Source organism: Adiantum capillus-veneris, chromosome 23, assembly GCF_014529385.1.
Source record: "Adiantum capillus-veneris isolate H3 chromosome 23, ASM1452938v2, whole genome shotgun sequence".
Taxonomy (NCBI): domain Eukaryota; kingdom Viridiplantae; phylum Streptophyta; class Polypodiopsida; order Polypodiales; family Pteridaceae; genus Adiantum; species Adiantum capillus-veneris.
In genome coordinates this window covers 61,647,904-61,654,152 of record NC_140953.1, presented here as the reverse complement: position 1 = coordinate 61,654,152, position 6,249 = coordinate 61,647,904, and the positions used below count along the sequence as shown (strand labels likewise).

The window sequence follows — 6,249 nt, the reverse complement described above, 5'->3', positions numbered from 1 at the left end:
GTAGTGGTGCCAAAATGTACGCTTTGCCATATGTGTCAAAGCTGGGAACTTGCATGTGCATTGTGAGAGCCTCGAAAGGATGCAAACACACAACTAGAAGAGCCTAGCAAGCTCAAAGGGGCAGGGGTGTGTCACTCACTGCTCAATGCGTCCATCGTGAAGGATCCTGTGTTGTGAAGAAGAAGGAGCCGAGCTCCACCGCCGATGCTGCCGTCAATGCCGCCACAATGCTCTCTCTCTCTCTCTCTCTCTCAAGCACACACACACACACACACACACACACACCTGTGAGCACGTGAAGGAGAAGGAGATAGAGATGGACCAAGAGCACTTCTTAGCTTACACCTCCAAGAATGAGGATTTTTAGGTCAAATGGACCTTTTATAAGAGTTTAACCCATTCAAACATGGACGCCCACAGTTGTCGGTCATTACAAAACTATTGTCAAAATAAGAAAAGTGGTGCAAAACTATTGTCAAAATAAGGTAAGTGGTGCGTCTCTCATCGAGAAAGTCTTTTTTATTAAGTGGCTGCTGGTCAAGTTTCCTCCTCACAAAGAAGAAAATCAAAAATACTAGCAGAAATTTTGAGATTTGTAGAATTTTTGGACGACTTTCTCACATATTTCATCGGTTTTTCTTCCGTTTACCATGGTTTGCAGCTAGCTAGTCTCGATTTTCAATCGGCTCAAGACTAAGCTGAGGTAATCCTTTCCCAAATACTGATACCAGTTTAATACAACCTAACAATTTTATCGCTTTCTTATTGTTTTTGAAAGCCATCGTGACCCTTTCACTTGTTTTAGAATGTCGTTTCCCACAACATTGGCAGTCATATGCGATCAAGCTTGTCAAATATTTTTTCCGACCACTTTGTCGACGTCAAAATCCCTGTGCTTCTCCACCATGGCCTTAGAGAACATGTTCAAAAATGGGAAAAACTACATGATCCCTTCTTGCCATGATTGCCTACCAACTTGAATTGGGCATATCTCGATGCCCATGACTGCGATCGACGAGCCATAAATTTTGGCCAACTCTATACATTGCATGCATCCTTCAGTGGAACCTTGGCATTGGAACCTTGGAAAAGTGAAAAGGGTCCCTGTCAGTATGCCTACCGATGCAAACAAAATATCTCAAAATTGCCCCTGCAAAACTTTGTCGGCCCATAACTTGCCCATCCGAGCTCTGATTAACAATCCGAAAAGATTGACATGCACCATAATTCAAGATCTTTGAGTCTATCCACTTACATCTGCCCTAGTCATCCATCTATACCTACTCAATTTGTTACGGATCTGCAAACCAATGCAAACTTCAAGCTGCCATAACTCACCCTCCGTAGCTTTGATTGACGAGATGTCTAGACCAACCTGTAGACCAAATTCAGGCCCATCTTAGGTACTCCTATTTCTGCACTTTGCACACTTTTTCCAACCACTTCTAACAGGCACCATTGCAGCGTATTCTGGCCTTGACAACCATATAAAGCATACATAACTACTGCTCCTTGCTTGCTCTTGATCTTCATAGCTGCCTGACCACTTTCACGTGCCCTTGAGAGCCCACATATCCCTGCATTTCACTCTTCATAGCATCAACCAACTTTAGCTGCACCACTATCATCCACCAAAATATGCACCTTGTGCCTATAATGGTGCTATGCATCCACACTCGATCATGTGGTCCAAAGGTCAATTGCCACATAGAGGTAGTCAAACAGTGTTCATGAACTTCTTTTTCATGAGAAATTTCCCATTGATATACTTAGAGAAAGAGTATTGAGAGAGAAGTAGCACCATGTCTACTGCTTTATCCTTTCATGTCCTTTTGTATTTAACCCTTGGAAAATCCCATGATTCCCTGATAGACAATTGAAACACCGATTCTCTTTTTTGGCTCTCTCAAATTCTTGTGAGAGAGAGGTTTGCAAGATCTCTTGGATCTCCTGGACAGATCACTTGTAATTTAAGGATTGAGACTTTCTCTTGTTATAAACATGAGTTGATGGACATGTACAACCATTGTTTGCAAGGTATGGGATACCTAAGAGAATGCCTTTTTAGGACCTCTTCCTCAGCCATATTAGGCTGCCACTTATAGGGACCATTTACTTTGAATTGGTACATAAATGGGAACACCTGCATGATTTATGGAACGAAAGAGTCTATATTTTTTCACTGTTGGGATCATCATTATTATGGGCTTGAATTATGGCTTGAATTAACAGTTCACACAATTGGTAGAAGGTGAGCCCTAGTCAAAGTTGAAGAGATGGGTGTTTGAAATATCTAAAGCCATGGTGTAGTGCTTGTTTTGGAAGAAAAAAGAATTATCTCAAATTTGTAATCCAAGAGCCCATGTAGATGTACCCTATTTTCTTGCAAAGGAGGAACCGCCTTCAATTGTGTCGAATTTATGAAATTTGTTACCTCAACTATCCCAAAGTGATTGCAGTGTGACCCCGTCCATCCCAAAGTGATCTCCAAGGGAACACCATGTGCTCCCCACCCCGTCATTTTTGCTATATGATTCTATGTTCACGTCTCCTTCCTTTTCAAGTGGTGCGCGATAGCTTAATGGGAGAGTCATGGTCTCCGGTTGTGTCGGTGGTGGATTCAAGTTGTAGGGACTCTTGTGCCTGCCCTTGATTACAGGACGTGTCATAGGTGCCTAGACAAATAAGCTAGCAGTCTGGAAGAATTGAGTGGTTACCCTGCAGCTGCAACGGTCATTCCCACTACTCTGGCCTTCCTCAAAAGGGATAGCTGAATTTCATTTCCAATTTTCTGCTTCCTTTGGCACGTTTCTGTGAATTGAGTGGAAAGTCAGGTGATCTTTTCCTATGCTTCACAAAAATCATGAGAGGTATCCGACTAAGAATGGGAGAAGAAGTGAGACAGAATGAGAAGATATCAGGAGCCATCGTCTCTCACCTATTGCCCATGCAAAGCTAATAAGCTCATCATCAACATGCAGGGAGGACGGGGGAAGTAGAAAAAGAGTCGGTGCTAGACATGATCAAGGCAAACTGAGGGCAAGTCCGATTTGAGAAGGCTGAAGGTAGAGAGAGAGAGAGAGAGAGAAAGAGGAGAAGAGAGAGATGGGTTCCTTCACCAGATTCACTCGCTACATCAAAGACTTTTGGAAGGTTTTTGTTTGAGATGAAAATGACGACTTGCATTGCCAAACTCTTAGCATGCATGCAAGAAGAGTTGGCAACACTTTGAAGTCGTGGATTGGTTAGTGCTAAAGAGCGTGCAGAAGCGGCATTGAACCAAGCTCATAGTGCTGTTCAAAAGCTCCGTGACCTTCATGACAACTTCATTGCAACCGAAAAATCTGCAGCTGACTTTGCTGCCAAATTAGTTGAGGCCACTAGGAAGAGTATGGAGGCCCATGAAAATATGAGAGAGGAGACATGCAGGCAAATGCACCTGTATCTAGCTCAATTGAACCGAGTGTCAAAGCTGAAACAAGCAGGGTAGCCGACGATAAAGACATAATTGTTGCAGTTATGGAGGCTGATGAGCCCAGCTCACATGCTGTTGAGGTTACTATCAAAAGTAATGGATTAAATGAAAAGCAGAGATCCTGATAAACTCAAAAAATAAGGTTGAGGCCTGATCTGCCTTTGCATTAGGCAATATGGACTAATGGATGTTCCTCTGGAAACCTTGGTGCTTGTTTAGTGTGCTACTTTGTTATTGCCTCATTAAAAAATGTAAAAAGGACATTATATAGTGACTGTCAATGTGTGTCTTGCTTTGTCATAAAAATGCAAAAAGTAATTATATATCGGTCTCGTCAAAAGACAGAGAGAGAGAGAGAGGGAGGGAGGGCAATGTTGTAACCGTGAGAGCGCTCAAATGTACTCTGTGTGTGTGTGTGTGTGTGTGTGTGTGTGTGTGTGTGTGTGTGTGTGTGTGTGTGTGTGTGTGTGTGTGTGTGTGTGTGTGTGTGTGTGTGTGTGTGTGTGTGTGTGTGTGTGTGTGTGTGTGTGTGTGTGTGTGTGTGTGTAGGAGCTCAAAGCTAGTGCAAAAATTGGGATGGCTATTTTGGCAACCATTAAAAATCTCAAAAATAAAGTTTCAATTGCAAAAAGAATTATCTCAATTTTGTAATCCAAGAGCCCGTGTAGATGTCCCCTATTTTCTTGCAGAGGAGGAACTGGCTTCCAAAACCATTATAGCCATGTATGTAGCTGACTCCAATCTCTTTTGTGCTTCTTTGGAAATACCATGCCTCCACTTGTGGCTCCTACTACTTGAGACTCCTTCTGTAGAAGCAGTAGACATATCGATGATGTTTCATGGTGGTGCTGCAAAATCTGCAAATTGAAAACCACTTAATTTACTCCAGGCTGTCACTCCCTTTCTTAGATAAATTTGTTGCAACACAACACGTGAGAATTTCACTTGCCTCTATATGCTTGTGTATGTCTTGTGTCATGATTGCCGAACCATATCCATTGTGCAATCTATGATCTAGAATATTCTTCCACGAAAAAGGTATGATCATTTTTAGAAGAGAGGTCATAATGTTTTGATGTTGAGGATTGCCCATATCTCATTCTTCAAACCTTAGTGGATATCCAAATGGAAGCTCAAAATCAATTAGATGATGGCATGCAGATCCAAGCATAATTGCTCGAATCATCAAAAGCTTCAAGTGAGTCTCTTTCATAATCTGATTTGGAGGAGCGACATTAGAATGACGTGAAGTGCCATCCTCAGGAGCTGATGCTGGTGGAATTGAGTGTTCCCCATTTGGATGAAGGTTGGTCATAATTACAACATGATCTCGTAATTAATTTTTCTTTGGAAAGGGCACACATGGCTAGTGAGAAAGTGGATCATTTCCCAGATCTGTTACAAATTATGGAGATTGACAAGCTTGTGGGACTAGAAGGTCCAATGATGACAAGGCAGCTGACAGGATATGGGTGTGAATGCATCATCAAAGTCACAACACTAGAAGTCTGGATTTCATATTGCATAAGGAAGGATGCACTACTTCTACAAGTGAGGGTAATTTTCAAGCAGATAGAGGCACTCATTAGAGAGGAGGTGATGATACAATGTAGTATGCTAAAGGAGAATCATATTTCTTCATGTCAGAACTTGACTTTTAGCTTGAATGAACGAGTTCATAGTGATGGCATGATGGAAAAATGGGACACTCAGAAATTAGATAATGGAAAGCCTTGAAGGCAGTGCAAAGTGATGGAGGAACAACCTGAAGAGATTGGTACCAATGCAACATCTAGTCTAAGAGCAAGGGGACCAAAGCCAGTCATTGAAATTTGACCTTTTAAGGCCTACTCAACAATTGTAGAGGACCTACTGTAAAGGACACATCATGGCTAGGAGGTATAATAGAACCAGATCATCACAAGGACATAGGACCAATGGTCAAAATTCAAAGGGTCAAACTTTTGAAGCATGATGGCAAGGTTTCAGAAAAATAGTTCATCAGATTGTTCATATTCAAAAGATGTCTCACCAGAGTTCAAGGAATCAAATGGTGACTACAATTTTAGGTGTTTAGATGACCACTGATCAAATTTCAGATATTTAGACTTTGATGACCAGTGAAACGAGTTCAGGTTAGCAATAGAATCCCATTTGGTTAATTTTAGAACTAGGCCTCCAACCATGGATACTTATCTAGAATGGGTCTTAGAGATCATCCGTATGACTTTTTAATATCAGTCTCGAGGCTCTTATGTTTGATGATCATGTTGTCATGAAAAGGAGCAACTAATGACTAAAAATATCATGAATTATTTTACCCATATCAACATCTTCGTACCCATTGCCGAGTGAGATTAAGGCTTCACTCGTGCTGCAAAATAAAAAAGGAGGGGAGGTATCATCCGTGCGTGCGCGGATGATGGGGAGGCCCCCTTTTTTTCTAGATGCATGTGGATAATGGGAGCCATTAGCCCAAATTTTGTTCCAAAATAGTTTGTCCACTTTGACATATTTTATCCATTTTTTGATTTAAAAAAGGGGGATTGAAGCCTCCCCATCATCCACGCGCTCGCAGATGATGGGGAGGCTTCAGTCCCCCTTTTTTTTAATTGTAAAAATAGACAAAATATGTCAAAGTGGACAAGCTATTTTGAAAAAAAGATTTGGGATAGAGCCCCTCTGTCGTCTGCGTGTACGCGGATGATGGGGAAGCTTTAATGCCTCATTTTTTAAATAGTGAAAATTAATAAAAATAGTCAAATTGAACTTTT

At 41.5% G+C, this 6,249-nt stretch overlaps 1 pseudogene; it reads left to right on the top strand.

Annotated features, from left to right (window-relative positions):
* Positions 1 to 3,105: 3,105 nt before the first annotated feature.
* Positions 3,106 to 3,629, top strand: LOC147427864 (uncharacterized; annotated as a pseudogene).
* The last annotated feature ends 2,620 nt before the right edge of the window (positions 3,630 to 6,249 follow it).